Genomic DNA, 19,282 nt, shown 5'->3' on the forward strand with positions numbered 1-19,282 from the left:
CCAATGTCTTTACTTAAGAACCATTAAAGAGCTATTTGTTATCTGTTTAGCTCCTCTGACTCTGACTCTAATTCTTCATTCTACACGCTTACAAAGGTGGTTCTTCAAGGGTTCTTTAGTAAAGAAAGTGGTTCTATATAGAAACATGAACACTGAAAGAACCCTTTGTATGATTAAAGGGTTCTTTGCATCATGAAAGGGTTCTTCAGACTGATGGAAAATTTGCTGTAGATGGTTCTTCTACTGTTACGATGTCAGGCATGTAAAAACAGAGGAACCCTTTTTGGTGCTATATAGAACGCATTTCAAAAAAGATCTATATATATCTATAGAACCATCTACAGCACATTTCTGAAGAACCCTTTCATAACGCAAAGAACTCTTACATCATGCAAAAGTTATCTGAGTGTTCATGGTTCTATATAGAACCATTTCCTTTACTGAAGAACCAATGAAGAACCATCGTGTTTTGTCAATGCTGCACAGAGGTGAGTAAATGGAGCCAGTTACTACAACTGAGACTCCATCAGCCAATCCCTGCGCAGGAGGCGGGGATACCCCCGGCCAATCCCAGCGTAGGGGGCGTGGCTTGTATGAATACGGGTGGGGAAAAGCGCAGCTCCGGTGGGGGGGAAGTGCGGCGGGCATCTCCGTCAGTGCGCTGGATATTTGGCTGCGGCGTTTGAAGGGAGAGCGGCTGTTGATCAGAGAGCGGAGAGAAAGCGCTCAAACAGCGGCTCTGAAACACTCCGGCCGGCTTAACCGCGGACTTTACAGCGAGGTAAGACACTCGGCTGTCAGCCTTAATGACAGACTCGACTGGGCTGCTGCTGCATTTGTTTACCTGCTGATTGAGAGCAGCTTGTTTGGGTGCTGAACGTGGCTGAGCAAGTAGTCTTCAATGATCCAGCAGTGGAATGATGTTTGACCCAGGCTAGATTTGAGGAAAGCTCATGTTTTAGTGTTTGTCCAGTGGATTTATGCAAAGATATGGCATTACTGTCCACACAAGCTTAGGAATAATGAGATTACACGGGGGGTGCACTGAAAGAAACACCTCATATCCTATCATACTAGGAGCGTGTAGCTTGTTTAATTGGGATATTGTACTATGAACGTGTGAGCACTTCTGTGGGAGGGTGTCTTAAAGGGGAACTCCACCAATTTTTCAAAATGGGTACTTAATTATGAGGTTAAAATGTAAACATAGTCATTCAGAGTGGCTTGGTTTGAAATTCTCTGTTGTACAGAAACTTACTGAGACAGAATTATTTATAGTGGTGGTGATAGGAACCAGACATCCACCATTAAAAGCTCCCCCACACAAAGTTACTACATGAGGCGATTATGAATGCGGTGCCTGATGCTTGGGACATTGTTTTATGCTAGTGTTGTGATGGTTTTGACCTATTTTTTACATTCATTCATGGCGGAGGAGTACATGCAGGGCGTTGTGCGGCAAAAATAGTTCCCAAGGAACCCTATTTTTGCTGATTTCCACTACTATTTTACCCTGTAAAAATAAAAACTATAAATGAAAAATCACTGCTGGGTGTTTATAGTAAATATTTAAAAATATACATAAATCTTTGCATATATATAGTTTTAGACGTCAGACCTCTGGTTCCTATCACCACCACTGTATAGACATCTGAGCCTATACGTTTCTCTGCAATGAACCATTTCACATCAAACCACTCTGACAGACTTTATTTACATCTCAGCTGTTGAATCAGCCCGAAATTCCTCTTTATTCAACTCACTGTCCCAATGTAATGGAACTGTGAGGCCCTTTGTGTGAGCTGGATTGATATGCAGTCCATTTGCGTCCAGTTATACCAACAAACAAACAACAATAGCTCTCCGACTCATCGCACCTGATGACACTTCTGCACTGCATAACAACAGCAACACAAAACATCCTGTAAATAATAATCTCACTCAGGATTACAGTTCAAAGAAAAAGCCGCCGACATCCGCATGAACAGAGGAGACAGGACGCCAGCATAATGAGGTCAGGAAAACAGCAGTGGCCGCTGACACCCCAAAGAGCAGGAGGGCCCTGACTGACCCCCTGATTAAGAAGTGGGACCACGTAGCCCTCGGATGAGTACGATTTTAGCAGCATGGTTACATAAGCAGCAGATTGCACATGAAATGTTTTAGGGCAGCAGGAGGGGAAGCGTCGTGGAGATGATTCTGTCACATTTAGCCGGGCACATTCTCTCTGCTGGACGGGCAGCAGTGGCAGCACTATTGCTAGCGCAGGTCATTTCACATTCATGCTCAGGCTTAACGGTAATAAACAGCAAATAAGCCATTTTTCCATGCAAAATTGATACGTATCTGCTGCATTTATATTCAGTTGTGGGCCTTTCGCATTTGATGCACAGTGCAGCATAATGTTATCAACATTGGTTCAGATCATGAAAGCATGCATGTGATAAAGCTATAAATATTAAACAGGGGAATGCCACTGAATTTGAAAAATTTCTGCATAATTAAATGGTTAATGTAAACAAAGTCATTTAGGCTGATTTGGTGTGAAACATGCCTTTTAGAGAAACGTCCTGAGTCAGAATTGTTCACAGTGGTGGTGATAGGAACCAGACGTCTGAAGAGTTTAATCACTGAAAAAGCTCCTTGCAGTCAATTATTACATGAAATGAAATGTATGAATATGATACCTGATGCCTGGGGCCTTGTTCTATGCTCGTTTTGAAGATCTAAAATCCATAAATATTGGGCAGAGAGGTACATGCAGGGTGTTGCATGGCAAAATAGTACAGAAAGGACTGTTGTTTTTCAGATTTATTGCTATTTTACCATCAACAACATTGCTTATAAAAGCGCAGAAGACCCGTGCAGGTTCACTGGTTGTTTTGGATAGTAAATAAAATGGCTGTATTTGTGTTGTAGTGATAATGACCCCTGGTTCCAGTCACCACCACTGTAAAGAAGGAGTCTCTCCAAAGGAACCATTTCACACCAAACCGCTCTGGTTGACTCTGTTTACGTCTTAGCCATTGCATTATGTCGAAATTTTGAGAAATGGGTGGAATTCCCCTTTAACATTATCCATTGAATGAGTAATGTAGCTAATGAGACGATGATCAAACAGCTGAATCAAAGCGCCGCTTCGTGTTTGTGAGCTCCATTTCTGAGCGTTTAACAAATCAGCCTGTTTAACTGATTGAAGATCTACATTCTTTGACTGAATTTTCTCCTCCTGTTGGTTTAGTGCCCTTTGGTGTTTTTACTGCGCTGGGAGTGCTGAAGGAAACATCGGCTGGGATTTTTTGTACTTTTTTCCTTGGTGCGGTTTACTGAGGATGCTGTCAGTGGTTGGCTTCATAGCCCGAAGATGTCAAAGAGGAAAAACAGCTTCTTCTTTCGGCTCTTTGGCTTGTTTGTGGCGATGCCAGCTGGCAGGGGGCACTAATGAGAGAGGGATTTGTTATGAAATCTTGAAGAGCCAAGTAAATCACTGCAAACCAGTTTCAGGGCATAGATTATGTTTAAATGGAACTGTTCATTAGGCCTCAGTGTTTGGAGGAACTCCAGGGTTGTGTGTTTGTGCCCAGGAGGGAAGACGGTGACCCCCCTGCCTGGGTGGCATTGCAACCAGCGACTGTACCATCACCATAGTGAATACCCCACTTCACCCACAGTGTCCCAGTAAAAATAAGAGTTTTACAACAACAACAACAACAACAACAATACTAGTAATAATAATGAAAACAATGGTTATATTAAATTATATGGATAAAATAATAATAATCTGAATTATTATTATTAATACAATTATTATTATTTCACTATTATTATTACTATTATTATTACCATCACCATAGCAAATACCCCACTTCACCCACAATGTCCCAGTAACAATAAGACTTTTACAACAACACTAGTAGTAGTAGAAATAATAATGAGTTATTTTATTAATAATAATAACAACACTAATACTACTAATACTACTACTACTAATAATAATAATAACCACAATGATTATGTGAAATTATATGGACAAAATAGTAATATAAATTATTATTATCAATACCATTATTATTTTATAACAACAACAAAATATTATTATTATTATTATTATTATTATTATTATTATACTTTAATTCATACTGAGTCTTTCCTATACTCAGGTCACTTTTACAGAAGCAATGTGAAACATACGCAATAACTATAACTACAAAATTGCCCCACAGCAAAAGCATTAAACAACAGTCAAATTAATACAAAAATAAATAATCAAATAATAATAATGAAAGTCAACAGAATTCCAAAGGACAGTGAAGGTGTTGAGAAAAGAGGACGGAGCTCCATCCAACACCTTTGGGATGAGCTTGGGATGAGCTTGGAATCCAGAACTGACCATCCACCATTAGTACCTGACCTCACTGATTCTCAATCAAATCCTCACAGCAGTGTTCCAACATCTAGTGTAAAGCCTTCCCCGAAGAGTAGAGGCTGTTACTGCAGCAAAGGGGGGCAAACTCCCTATTAATACCCTTCATTTCAGAAGAAACGCTGGAGGAGCAGGTGTCCACAAACAAAGCGTACATCCCTAAATCCTCTCTCCACCAGCTCAAACCAGGTTTTCGTTGCTCAGGACACATTAGAACCTACTGTGAGCTTTGAAAGTGAACAGACCTCCACAGTGTTACTCAGTGCAGTGATTTTAGGTGTGCTGTGCCTAATTCCACCTCCCCTGCAGAACCTGACTCTCAGTGGACGCTACATTACATCCGCAGTTTTTCTGGTGTAAATGAAAAATTGTGCAAATATGATTTTTCACCAAACTACTAAACTACTTTTAGGGTAATCAGTGAATGATAAGTTCAATTAGGTGAAGTTTGATGCTGAAGGAAGAGGCTGAAGATCAGCTGACCAGTGTGAAATTGTGGACAGCAGACTTCAGACACCAAACATGTCTTGGCTGATTAACTGTATTTGGGGTAAGAGGGCTAAATTAGAGCTTTTGACAAACTGCTCCTTTAACCAAAGAGGGACACCTGTTTGGTGAGATCAGAGAGACGGGTGTGCAGTGTTGGAAAGATAAATTGAAGATGCAGTGTCTCTCTCTTTCATTCTCTCTCTCTTTCTCCCCCTCTCTCCCTCCCTTCTCTCTTATGCTCTCTCACTCTCTTCCTCTATGCCTCTCTCTCTCTCTCTCTCTCTCCCTCCTTCCCCCTCTCTCTCCCCTCCCCTCTCTGTCTACCTCTTTTTCTCTCTCCCTCCCTCTCCCTTCCTCTCCCTCCCCTGTCTCTCTCTCCTTCCTCTTTCTCTCTCCATGCCCTCTCTCCCTCCCTCTCCCTCCTCTCTCTGTATCTCCCTCACCACCTCTCTCTCCCTCCCTCTCTCTCTCTCTCCCCTCCTTTCTCTGTCTACCTCTTTTTCCCTCTCCCTCCCCTGTCTCTCTCTCTCCCTCCTTTCTCTCTCTCTCTACGTCTTTCTCCCTCCCCTCTTTCTCTCGCCCTCCCCTCTCTCCCTCCCTCTCCCTCCTCTCTCTCTATCTCCCTCACCCCCTCTCTCTCCCTCCCTCTCTCTCTCCCCTCCCCTCTCTGTCTACCTCTTTTTCTCTCTCCCTCCCTCTTTCTCCCCTGTCTCTCTCTCTCTCTCTCCTCTCTCTCTGTCTCTCTCTATCTATCTCGCTCTCTTTCTCCCCTCCTCTCTCTGTCTACCTCTTTTTCCCTCTCCCTCCCTCTCCCTCCCCTGTCTCTCTCTCTCCTCTCCCCTCTCACTATCGGTCTACCTCTTTCTCCCTCCCCTCTTTCTCTCTCCCTCCCTCTCCCTCCTCTCTCTCTATCTCCCTCACCCCCCCCTCCCCCTCCCTCTATCTCTCTCTTTCTCTTCCTCCCTCCTTCTCTCCCCTCCCCTCTCTGTCTACCTCTTTTTCTCTCTCCCTCCCTCTCCCTCCCGTCTCTCTTTCTCTCTACCTCTTTCTCCCTCCCCTCTTTCTCTCTCCCTGCCCTCTCTCCCCCTCCCTCTATCTCTCTCTTTCTCACTCCCTCCCCCTCTCTCTCTCCCCTCCCCTCTCTGTCTACCTCTTTTTCTCTCTCCCTCCTCTCTCTCTCTCTCTCTATCTCGCTCTCTCTCTCCCCTCCCTTCTCTCTATCTGTCTACCTCTTTCTCTCTCCCTCCCTCTCCCTCCTCCTTCTCTCGATCTCTCTCAACCCCTCTCTCCCCTTCCCTCTCTCTCTCTCTCTCTCTCTCTCTCTCTCTCTCCCTCCCTCTCTCTCTCTCCCTCCCCCCGCCTCAGTGCTTGTTCTGATAGAATCTGTGTGCAGTAATTAAGTAATCAGAGGAGTGTGCAGTGGGAGTTGTGCGTGCCGCTCAGACGCTCGCAGTTGTTTACAAAGAAAATGTTTATTGTGGTCCCCAGTGATGGAAGTTTTGTGCCTCGGCGACAAAAGTGACGTTGTGGGATCACGGCGAGCGTCCAGAGAGCGTCTGTGCAATCTGCAGCGCCCGTGTCCATGAGAAAACTCATCACTCCACATTAACTAAACACCAGTCTACAAACACACAGCTCTCACAGGCCGCACTCAGCTGTGACTGTGTTACAGGGCTCTTCCCTCACCCTCTCAGTGAGGCTGAGCGACACAGGAAATAAATACAATACTTGAACATACTGTGCTGGGCAAAAATCAGAGACCACCCCTCATTTATTTAATTGCCAGTCAAAATGGCCATTACGAACAAGCCTTTAACTTTCAGTGTCGGAAATTCCACAGAAGCTTCAACAACTAAATACAGTATCACGTTTTTCCATATTTATTGAGTCACTCTTTACCTTTATTCCAGCTTCCATTCTTCTCAGGAGACTCACTTTCAGTTCCTCAAAGAATCTGCAGACACACCTCCAAAGTTCAGTCTTAGAAGCTGGTTGATGTTGAGGTCTGGACTCTGGGGTGGTCAGTCCATTGTTCAGCTTCTTTGTTTGATGTGTCCGTCTCCTTTTCTCAGTGAGGTTCTTCTTGAACAGCTACACATCCTTTCAGACCCACAGCGCTGAGTCGTCTTCTCACAGTGGAAGGTTGGACAGAAACACCTGTGGATGTTTTCAGATCTGAAGCAGCTTGATTTTCTCCTCTCTCTCAGAGATGAAAGCTTTAAGTGCTGCTTATCTGATGGGGGCAGTTTTGGTGTCTACCAGGTCTTCCAGGTGGTTGTTAGGAGCCCCATTTTCTCTGTAGCTTTAATCATTTTTTGAACTCCAGTTTTGGAAAATCATGTTTTTTCACTTATTTTTCCACCTCCTTGTGCAAGTGTATTATCTTATATCTAATCTCCTCAGAAATAACCTAAAAAATGAATAACTCACTTAAGTAATGACAATTTGGACTGGTCTCTGGCTTCTGCACTGTACTGTATGTCCACCAAGCACAAGATGTATTATATTTATTTGCAGATAAGTTGGAACAAGACAAATGTGGCAGCAAAATAGCAGCACCACATTTAACCTATTGCACTCTAGGTTGTTATTCAGATATTAATCTTAGTACTTGATACTCAGTAATTGCTGTGGGTTATTTGTTAACCAAATATAGGACCTTATAGTTTAGGGGCTTAAGAAAGTCTATGAAAGGGGTTTATGGAGCTAACATGGCTCTGAAGCAACTACTACGATTGTTTTTTTAAAATGTTTACAAAAAGAAACTTTAAAAGGGAAGAGGAAAAAATAAATAATTAGTAAACATAAATGAATAAAAAGACAGCAGTATAATGTACTGACATCCAATCAGCTACTTGTTGCAGTTTTTGCATGTACTATATGCTGGTTTTTGTTGTTTACAGACTCTCTAGACTGTCTTATGATGGTGGAACACTGTTTAGCAGGTTACATTGCCGTGGCAACTTATGCTGCATGCCTAACCGGCTCCCAACCCGCTCCAGGCTAGGTTTGGGATTTCGGATCATAAACGGCTCTTGGAGCCTTCTGATGGTGGTGAACACATCCGGTCCTTATCGGCTCATTTTTGTTTCTTCTTCATCATATTTGTGGCATCAGTTACGTGAAAAATATTGCGTTTCAGCAGAAGAGACAATTATACAGTCATACAATCATACAGTTATTACTCCAATAAGCATTAACACAGTGGGAGTGGAGACAGTGTTGCTTTACTTCCTGCATATTTACACAGTGTGATATCTATTAATTTTTTCAAAAACAAGCTCTTCCTCATGCTTCACGTGATTGGCTGGTTCATCATAAACGTCTCTCTTTCGTGTATGTTTGCACAAACATCAATCACATTGTGAGCATCCAAACATGAGTTAACAGAGAAAGTTGTTAACTGCCAATGATTGGCCGAGCTGCGTTCGAAGCTGTTGTAAAATACGCAATATACACACACCTATGACCGCCTCACAACAGCTGAACTGGGTATTACTGCGCCACAGCACATACAAATCCTGTGCTGTTAATAGAATAATCTCTGACTCTCATGCTGCTCACATGGACCATCGAGTGCACTGATGAAGTAAGAACCAGTTTTTGTTTAAACTGAAGGGGCTGACAACTTATGTTCTTAACTAGAACTGGGCTGGTCAGCTAGCTAACAAGCTAAAAGAACAACTCCATCATTAATATCACAGGCTTGAAATAAAGCACTTACAGTATGATTAACTGTAAAACTGCAGTATAAAAGTCTAAAAATGTCACTTGAATGTTTTACAGACTCCAAATGTTCGTGTTTCAGTCAGAAGTCGCGTCAAACCCAGGCTGAATCCCAAACGACTCCCTAAATAGTGTTCTAGCTATGAAAGTTTAGGAATTCGAGCCTCTACAGCCAAACAGTGCATCATTTATCGAGTGTCAATGTGTCCCAAATGACTGAACCTTAGCTGTTTCTTAGCTGTTTTGCTCTGTTGGGCTGCAGGATCCAGTATTTAAAGTCCTACGTAGTGCACTATGTAGGGAGCAGAGAGCCATTTGAGATTCAGCCCCAGCGCCACTGGATTGGTGCTAAATAAGACTCGGTGGTAATTTGGTGACCAAAAAGTACTTATAAAGTGAAAGTTTAACATTAAACAGCGCTGTGTTGTCATATGCTCACTGTTATACGACAGAAAGTTTACAAAATCATGAAATGACCGCAGAATACAGCCATGGACGCCCGAACGGTCAGCGGTTCATGGGTGCTTTGCAGCACCATACTCTAAGGGAACTACATTTTTTGGCGAAATACTTGTTTATGTCGATTATTAATAATAATAACATATTACTTTCTGAAAATTGTGTATTTTATCATATTTTATGTGGGCCGCCGTTTTATAAAAGCAGTAAGCCACTTGAGAACGTGTGTTCCTGCGATTTTATCACAGGGAACGGTTCGCGCTGTGCCTAAGAACACCCTTCTTGTGATAAAACCGCAGGAACGCACAGCCTCTCGTGGCTTCATCTCATGTTTTGTGAGATGATCTAAATCTGTCTTTCCTAATGACATATGCAGTTCCTCAGTGTTCAGAAGTGCTGATGATACCCATGAAAAAAGTATTGTGATGTCATTAACCCCAATACTGATAATATATCATCATCCTGCCTCCCCTCCTCCTTGTTCTCTGAGCCAGAGTCAGTCTAACTGTACTGTATCGCTTTCTCTCTGCAGATTTTATTTCTCGTCGTTCATTTCTGTGTGCAGGGCCTTTTATTTTGTCCTACCATCCAGAGAACAGCGTCTGCTCTCATCATCTCCGTTTCGCTCGCCGCTGCAGCTATCACATTACATCACCAACAAAGATGCTGAAACTGTATTCGTCACCCTTTCAAACACATGCACGGCTGGAACCCACTTCCAGCACTAAACCATATGGAATAAGGCCTAACGAATCATTTCTTTATGTTCTCCTGTGCACGAATACACATACACGTTGATGAGAGTCCATATTGAGATCTGTCCTGGCAGGTAAATGCTGAAAAGAGCAGTAGCTCTAGGTTCAGCGCTGATATGATCATTCATTAATTAGTCAGTGTGCCGTCTGGTGAGGTTGCAGCGATGCACAATGACACTAATAAAACATGAAGCAAACTGTAGATCAGAAATAACAATTATCTTTACAGTAAAGCTTGATAAATTTAGTCTGAATGTGACTGAATGCTGTCCAGGCATCAGCACTTCTGGCTTTGGACCGTTCAGCCTTTCTTTGAAACAGAATGCCAGGATCTGGTGTTTCCAGCAGTGTTGCCAGGTCTCACGAGAGAGACAAGCAACCAGGTTTATGGAAACAAGCAAAAGAAGCGACTTGGCTCAAGAAAATAAGCCCAAAACAGGCAACTTTATCACAATGTGTGAGAGAGAGAGGCCACCTGATATCTCTCTCTCTCTCTCTCTCTCTATATATATATATATATATATATATATATATATATGTACCGATCAGCGATCAGGCATAACATTATAACCACCTCCTTGTTTCTACGCTCATTGTCCATTTTATCAGCTCCACTTACTATATAGGTGCACTTTGTAGTTCCACAGTTTCAGACTGTAGTCCATCTGTTCCTCTGCATACTTTGTTAGCCCCCTTTTACCCTGTTCTTCAGTGGTCAGGACCCCCATGGACCCTCACAGAGCAGGTACTATTTGGGAAGTGGATCATTCTCAGCACTGCAGTAACACTGACGTGGTGGTGGTGTGTCAGTGTGTGTTGTGTTGGTACGAGTGGATCAGACACAGCAGTGCTGCTGGAGCTTTTAAACACCTCAGGGTCACTGCTGGACTGAGAATAGTCCACCAACCAAAAACATCCAGCCAGCAGCGTCCTGTGGGCAGCGTCCTGTGACCACTGATGAAGGACTAGAGGATGACCAACACAAACTGTGCAGCAGCAGATGAGCTATCGTCTCTGACTTTACATCTACAAGGTGGACTGACAAGGTAGGAGTGTCTAATAGAGTGAACAGTGAGTGGACACAGTGTTTAAAAACTCCAGCAGCACTGCTGTGTCTGATCCACTCTGATCGGTGTATTTCGCTGCTGTCGGAAAAAAAACTCATATCTCCAAAATGATAACTTTACAGGAGAAGGAAAAAAACATACTTTAATGTCAAAGTAATTCAGTGGATCCAGACTTTTTTCCAAGTAATTTGGGGGCATTTCTCTTGGTCCATTCATCATGAAATTTACACACAATGTAAATTTGTAAAAATGAATTATCTCCAAAACTGAAAAATGACAAAAATGAAGATATGAGGTTATGTGTGTATTGTTACTGTTACCTTTAAGACTGATATATGGAAATGACCTCTGTTCTGATTGGCTGCCCTGTGTTTCGCCTCATTCTGCCAACACTCCTAATAACTTCAGTGTGAGTGGACGGGGCTAAACTGGTGTAGAATGAATAGGCAGATGTAAATGTAAATGTGTTGACATCACAAAAACAGTGTACGGTGTGGGTGAATTGTATGTTTTTATATAACATCAAACTCTTACTTCAAGAAAAGCAGGGAGATTTTAGGTTTCCATGATATGGGTCCTTTATGGACTCCTCTTCACTGCCATTGCACCTTTTTGGCACCTTTATTTTTAGAGTGTGCATTTACTGTATCTTTAAACATCAACCTCTTACACTCCAGTCTTATTATTCCATTTTTAGATGGCTTATTATCCTCCAGGACCCTGGAGGAATCCTTTCACATTCACATGCAGCACCTTAAGTTGATCTTCTAGGAACAGGCAGTTTACATCAAGACTACCCAAAGTTATAAACTGCCTTGTTATGAAAGTAAGCATTAGTCAGATAAATTAGATTTATTAGCTCTGTTTTCTGGCTGGCAGTGAGCCTCAAGTTGGTGAAAGTGTGTTTAAGACTAGACGTCAGTTTTGTTTGGTGATTGTGTAAGAGTTTATTCCTGTGAGCTCGGTAAGAGCCTGTTCCTGTGGTTATTTGTAGCGAGGTTAGCATTAGGACCAGGCGGTGCAACAGATGGCTGTGATGACACAGAGTGAGTAGGAACTGAAGTATTTCTGAAAGGGAGTGCTTGGAGATGAATTGCTCTGTGTGGGATGCTGGACAGTGGAAAATGAGCGCAGCTTTTAGAACCAACGCATCCGTGGTGTTATGAGAAAAGCAAACTAACGCAGGCTAGAAGATTCCCTGGTTTCTTCCATCGCTTGGAGAGAAGGGCTTTCGAGGAACGTGCAGTGCTCTGGATCTGTTCCAGCCCAGTGAAGTGAGGCCTAAAGCAATAGCTTGGTTAATTTACACAGTTTACTCCAAAAGTAGTCAATAAGGTAAGACTTATTTGTCACTGAGGTTTGCTTCTTTAATTGGAGCTACAAGGCTGATTTAGCTATCAGTTAATGGATGGTTACGTACACCAATTAGCATCATACCTAAAGCTGAGTCACGTTTCTCTCCGAAAGTCAAATGCATTCTGCCACGATATGAAGTGTCTGAACCCCCCACACTCCCTCCAAAACAGGAAAAAAGTGCCACTTCAGTAGTCAGCAGTAGCAGCTCTTTTGAAGCATCTTGAATTTTGTTCATACTTTTGTCCATTTTTATAGACAAGTGCAGCCCTATTTGAGGTGGATTCATTTTGCCAGAGAAGGTCTGATCATGTAATCTGTGTCTGATTTGACTGGCTGATTTGTATGGATTAAAGTGCCTGTGTAATTTCCCCAATTCACCCCAGACAGCCAGGATCAAAACATCATTGAGCGAATGTTCACATCAGTTTGTTTACATGCAAAGATTTTTGCCAATTTGATTGAACACATTCAGATTATAGATGAAGACTGTTTATATTCTCACTCTACTCAACCATCTGATGGAAAATCTCCATTTACATGCTCATTACTAGTAATCACATGCATAGAGAACCACTTAATGTAGACGTTACCATGACAACAAGCATCATGTGAGTCCAGTCAGAGAGAGATGAGCAGCAGTGAGCAGCGCTCGTGTTTTTAATTCCTTTAAAATGATGTCAGACTCAGGAAAACGTCCTTCACCTGTCCTTATTAAAGAAGGCCGAGAGGAAGACGTCGTGTTCTGAGACACGTAAGCTAGACGTCCGTCCCACCGCCGTCTTTTAAAGATCAGAGCATAAACGGTATAAACTTTCACTATGACACGACGCACATGATCAGAACGGACTTAAACTTTCTGATAGGGAATGTAATCAGATACAGGCGTTTACACTGATATTATTCTAATATTTAATGGATTATTTACTGGATAACCCACCTCGTTCAGATAGAAACTGCATTCTGAATGGTCTCAATCGGACTAGTTTATTCTGATTGAGGTGTATACATGGATGGATTGAGCTACTACTTGGATTATTGATAGATTATCAGGCTGCATGTAAACGTGGCTAGTGTTATGAGACAGGCACCATGCTTCGGAATAGTGACATGCTAGATGACAGATTTGGCGAAAAAAAAAACACAGTTTCAGAATGTTTTTGATGGTACACTGACATATAATAGTGAGAATGGCATTTCTGTCATTGCCTCTCCAGGCCCGAAACACCTGCTGTAGCGCTATGTAACTTGTACTAGTTGGCGAGAGCTAAAAGATAAAATGATGCAAGACAGACTCACGGCTAATTAGAAATCAATGGAAGCCCGATAGCAGAGTGTGCATGTGTAGGGCTGTAACCCCATCTGTCTCATCTGTCCTTTTTCTCATCCTAGCCTCAGGCCCGTTTTAGGCTAGCATGCAAAGAAATAAATGCATCTCATGCCAGAACGTTTGGTCAGTCTTTGCCAAATACACCTTGAAAGTTTGCAACCTCAGGTAATAAAATCCTGAAATGCTGTTCTGCCTCTCTGTAAGTCGACATGGTTCTTTCTCTTCTGATGTTCTTTTTGCTGGTGTTGTGCCAAATTTAGACTCCATGGCAGAATCCGACTCCCCTCTGCGTGCTACAGATTACACTCACGATTTCAGTTTTTTTACACATAGAAACAAACGAAATCACAAGTGCAATCTGTAGCGTCTCTATGCCAGCGTGACGTGCGTGCCCACAAAGGGAAGTTGGATCCTGTGTCCTTCAGCTCGGCAACAAATGTACAGCTATGTTTGAGGGAGGCTCAAAGTGTGTTTCATATTTACGTGAAAGTGGCACAAAAGTGAAATACACTCCGTAACTGTAGGGGGACCCCAAGAGCAACAACAACAAAAAAAATTAAATAATTCTCAAATAATGCTGCTTTAAATTCTTGAAATTCTTTTTTTCCCCCGTGGTTTTAGGTACATGATGCCAAGCAGTCTTTCCCACTGGTTATGACTTAGGATCTGAACTCAAGGCTGAATGTGTCAGGTTGACCACTAACATAATTAGGAACTGGCAGGAGAATCACTTTGTGATTTGCAGTGTGTGGGACATAGTCACAGTCAAACCTTGTTTCAGTCAGTCATTTGAAATGGAAAACAGTGGTGGCAGTTCTACGTCAGGGTTCTTTATGAAATCATAACTTTACAGGAGAAGGAAAAAACATACTTTACTTTTAATTTAAGTCAATGGAACCAGACGTTTTTACAAGTAATTCTGGGCCGTTTCTTTTGGTCCATTCATCATGAAATTTACACACAATGTAAAGAGCAGCAGGCATTTTCAAACTATGTCAAAAACTGAAAAACGACAAAAATCGTGATGAGTCATTCAATGGAAACGTCCATTTTTGTGTCCCTAGTGTTTACAGATATATTACACTTGAAAAACATGTTAAGATCACAGTTTATTTATATTTTAAAATAAAACAATAAGTTATTTTAACAATTGCACCTTCTTGAGCCTCAATTTAGCAATATTGTTTTTTTAATCAATTTTAATCGAATTCCAAACACCACAGAGGAGCTCGTCCTCACAGTCATGTGTGAAGGCTGAGGCCATATTTTGAGGTAAAAACATGTTTTTCTGCAATTTTAACTACAATAATCTATAAATGACTATGAGATATATTATTTAAATGACATAAAGAAAACAAATGCCAAATAAATATTATAAAATATATACTGAAAGTTGTGGTCCCCAGGAGTCGTGTCACTGGTGTTACTGCGTAACTAAAAATCTCTTATTTTGAAGTAAAAATCACACTGATGACATCACTTGACTTCCTTTTACCTGTTTTCTGAGAAGAAAAGCACATGGTGAGTCCACTGTGTCTTTCAGTTATCAGAGATTTTCTCATTTACCTCATGATTTCATATGAAGCTTTTAGCTCAAGTCACTGGTGTGACCGACTTTATTCTTAGGTAACTGAAAAAATAGAAAACAAATGAATTAAATTACATATTTTAGTGGATATTTAATGATTGACAACATGTGGTTTGATGCTCTGTAGCAGCCATTTTGTAAAATGCATTTTTCATTAAAAATGTCTCTGGTGTTACCTTTATTATGCATAACACCAATGATGATCAGTAACACCAGTGACTCCTAAGGATAGATAAAAAAGTGGACGTTTCTGTAGAATGACCCAGATATGAGGTTTTGTTCTAACAGCAGCGATACATTAATGTCTATTAGAAAGCACAGAATGTCTTTTACAAGCCTCAAATGTTCATGTTTTATCTAGAACATCCAAAACTAGAATCCCAGTTCACATTAGCATGACCGTAGAGGTGTTTTTCCACTCATTTTTGACTATCAATTGAATTTTTGACAAACTATCACTTTAGTGTTGTCATATATCTGCCAAATGTTGCTCTTAGGATGAAAGAAAGTGTGTGATGAAATGCCTTCACTGAAAAACAGAAGGAAAAGGTGAAGCACACATGGTTTCTAAATCTACAGTAACCTCCTGCCCTGTGTTATGAAGGCCCAGCACAGGTCAGCGTCCTTTGTGTGTATCCCACACAGAGCGGTTTAAGAGTGAGGTTCGATTTGCATAAAGCATTGTGCTGTTCCGGCACTGCAGCAGGGCGTCCTGCCCACACAGACAACAGCAGGATAAATGATGTAAACACGGATACAGGCGTTTAGGCCTTTCGTCTGCTGCTGAGAGTCTCTGGCCCTTTCATGTGCTGTGTGCTCATTTCTCAGGTCTAAAAACAGCAGTAAATGTGATCTGACTGCAGGGGTTATTTTCATAGCTGCAGGGCAAGCTGGGGGAAAACAGCAGTTGCATACAGAACAGGGGTTTGTGGGATAAGAGGGTGACCCTACAGCCCTGGGCACAGACCAGGTGGTGTGCAGTTTGCTTTGGTAATTTTACACTGAAGCTACGGAGCTAATATAGCTAACAATTAATGGAAGCGTCTAACCCACCAGTTAGCATCGTGCATGATGAATGAGTTTTGTCCATTTTTATAGATACCAGTATGTCATACAGTCTCAGAAACCACATAAGCAAGTCTGTTACTTAAAGGGGAATTTCACCGATTTTTCAAAATTTCAGCATCATTCAGTGGCTGAGATACGAACAAAGTCATTCAGAGTGGTTTGATGTGAAATGCTCATTCTAGAGCAACTTGCTGACTCAGATTTCCTTGTAGTGGTAGTTATAGCAACCAGGGGTTGTGATGTCTGCAACACAAATGTAGCCATTTTATTTACTATCCAAAATCACCAGTGAACCTACACGTCTTTTGAATTTTTATTATGCTGATAATGGTAAAACAGTGGTTATATATATATATATATATATATATATATATATGTGTGTGTGTGTGTGTGTGTGTGTATAAATAAATATGTGTGTGTGTATAAATAAATATATATGTGTGTATGTATGTATATACATTTAATTATATACAATAATAGACACAGATCAGGCATAACATTATGACCACCTCCTTATTTCTATGCTCATTGTCCATTTTATCAGCTCCACTTACTATATAGGTAAAACGTAGTGTAAAATTACTGTAAAACGTTTTCTCAGGCATCATACAATGTATTTGATACCGTTTCATGTAATAACTTTCTGTGAGGTAGCTATTACAAGCGATGTCTGGTTCCTATCACCATCTCTCTGAACAACTCAGACTCGTTAAGTTTCTCTAGAACAGAGCATTTCACATCAACACTTTGATTGGCCTTGTTTACATCTTAATGATTTAATTATGCTGACATTTTTGAAGTTTGGTGGAGCTCCCCTTTAAAAGCTCCTTTTCTTACTTTTTCACGCATTTAACCTTTCCCCTGAGGTCCACTTATGACATATGCATGGATTTAAGTGCCAAAAACAGTCACAATTTATTTATCACCATATTCCAACCTCTCTCTATCCCTTACAATTAAACAGTCTTTTTGTTGTTGTACCTTTAAGATTGATGTATGTAAATGGTCTCTGTTCTGATTGGCCACCCTGAATTGTGCCTCGTTCAGTGCCGTTTTGAAGAAGCAGACTTCGAGCACCATCTGTCCGTCTCACTCTGTGAAAACAGGGGCTTTAAGAGATATAGGGCTCTCTGTTAGGGGAGCATTTGTGCACCTCTGGGTATTTTTTACAATCATCCAAGTTTTATTAGAAAGGAATCCATTTGCGAGTTTGTGAGGAGGCCCTGCCGTCAGATGGGTTCTGTGACAAGTTAAATTTAGGCTCAGACAAGCTCGACTTGGGACGAAGAATTCCTTTCTGTGGCCATATAGAACCACATTTGCTGTCCTCTGTTTATATAGTGCCAGGGAAAGTCATGAGAAAAGAGGGGGGGGGGTGCTGTTTTAGAGAAATGACCGTTTTACTGACGTGCGGAATACAGCGCACACTGCTGTCCAGATGGTTTGGGTCTCTACAACCTTCAGTGAAACTGGTCGTGCGTCCTTTTAAAAGTGCGCTGTAGATGATCTACAAGCACTCAGGCTCTTTAACAAACTATCTGGTGAAACACATCATCATTAGGCTGAATGACAACTCTAATAATGTTATGACAGGTTTAGGTTTTGGTTAGGATTAAGGTTAGAGTTTGACTGAGTGTTGGGTTTAGGTTTTGGGTTGAGATTAGAGTTAGAGTAAGAGTGAGTGGTGGGTTTAGGTATTGGTTTTTGGTTGAGATTAAGGTTAGAGTTAGAGTGAGTGTTGGGTTTAGGTTTTGGGTTGAGATTAAGGTTAGAGTTAGAGTAAGAGTTGGGTTTAAGTTTAGGTTTTGGGTTGAGATTAAGGGGTTAGAGTGAGTGTTGGGTTTAAGTTCAGGTTTTAGGGTTGAGATTAAGGGGTTAGAGTGAGTGTTGGGTTTAAGTTTAGGTTTTAGGGTTGAAATTAAGATCAGGGTTAGAGTGAGTGGTGGGTTTAGGTTTTGGTTTTGGTTGAGAATAAGGTTAGAGTGAATTTTGGGTTTAGGATTAGGTTTTGGGTTGTGATTAAGGTTAGGGTTCGAGTGTGTGGTGTGTTAAGGCTTAGGTTTTGGTTGAGATTAAGGTGAGAGTGAGTCTTGGATTTAGGTTTGGGTTGATATTACTGTTAGGATTAGATGTTGGGTTTAGGTTATTTTTGGTTAAGATTAAGGTTAGGGTTAAAGTGAGTGGTGGGTTTAGGTTTAGTTTTGGTTGAGATTAAGGTTAGTGTTAGAGTGAGTGTTAGGTTTAGCATTAAGGTTTCGGGTTGAGATTGCATTTAAGGTTAGAATGAGTGTTGTGTTTAAGTTTCATTGTATGTCTTCCTAAAATGCCACTTCATGCACTCTTTGTTGACAGAAACCAGAAATACCTGCACCCTTCTCATTGTTGCTTTATACGTAAGCACTTATTTGGGCTGTGCAGAAGGTTATTTGTCAATATGTTGACTAAGATGAAATTCAATATATAACTAAGGCAGCAAATTAAAATTTGGAATAAAATTTCAACCAATCCATCCTGCATTCAGGAGGACAGCTGCTTGATTACTGCAGTATCATGGCTGAAAATGTACAGAAACTGTGAGGCAGTTTTAAGCATCAGGACTGCAGAACCAGGTTAGGATCTGAATGCCAGTGACATCTAGAATATTCTTTAACTCCAGCCAAAATACTTGTTTACTTTTTGCTCACCTGACCATCAGTTCTGTGAAGCTTTGCTTTTTGTGTGTGTATGAAAAACAGGCTGGATCAGCCAGTTGCTGGGGCAGTTCACGTGTTTCCGTCGCTGACTCAAACACTTCGCATAATGCAGGGTGAAAAAAAGGCCATGGGCTGACACCTGTGGGCCTGCAGGGGTTAGAAAGCAAAGGTGCTACAAATCACTGCATTACACGCTGAGCTTTAGTGTTTAAAGATTGTTTCCAGTAAAATTAAACAGGCATTCTGACCTAAAACCAGAGTTGAATGTGCTGTTTGTTGTGTCCTATAGAATTCTGTAGCACAGCTGTAGATTCCTCAGCCTCATTGGTTT

General features: G+C 41.4%; 1 protein-coding gene across 1 annotated transcript in view; it reads left to right on the forward strand.

Annotated features, from left to right (window-relative positions):
- The first annotated feature begins 641 nt into the window (after positions 1 to 641).
- Positions 642 to 19,282, forward strand: part of calcrla (calcitonin receptor-like a) — a 68,729-nt gene continuing 50,088 nt past the window's right edge. The window contains exon 1 of the mRNA XM_036577560.1: positions 642 to 781. The gene's annotated coding sequence lies outside the window, so the exon portion shown is untranslated. The remainder of the gene's footprint in view (positions 782 to 19,282) is intronic.

The sequence above is a fragment of the Colossoma macropomum genome, unplaced genomic scaffold (genome assembly GCF_904425465.1).
Source record: "Colossoma macropomum unplaced genomic scaffold, Colossoma_macropomum, whole genome shotgun sequence".
NCBI lineage: Eukaryota > Metazoa > Chordata > Actinopteri > Characiformes > Serrasalmidae > Colossoma > Colossoma macropomum.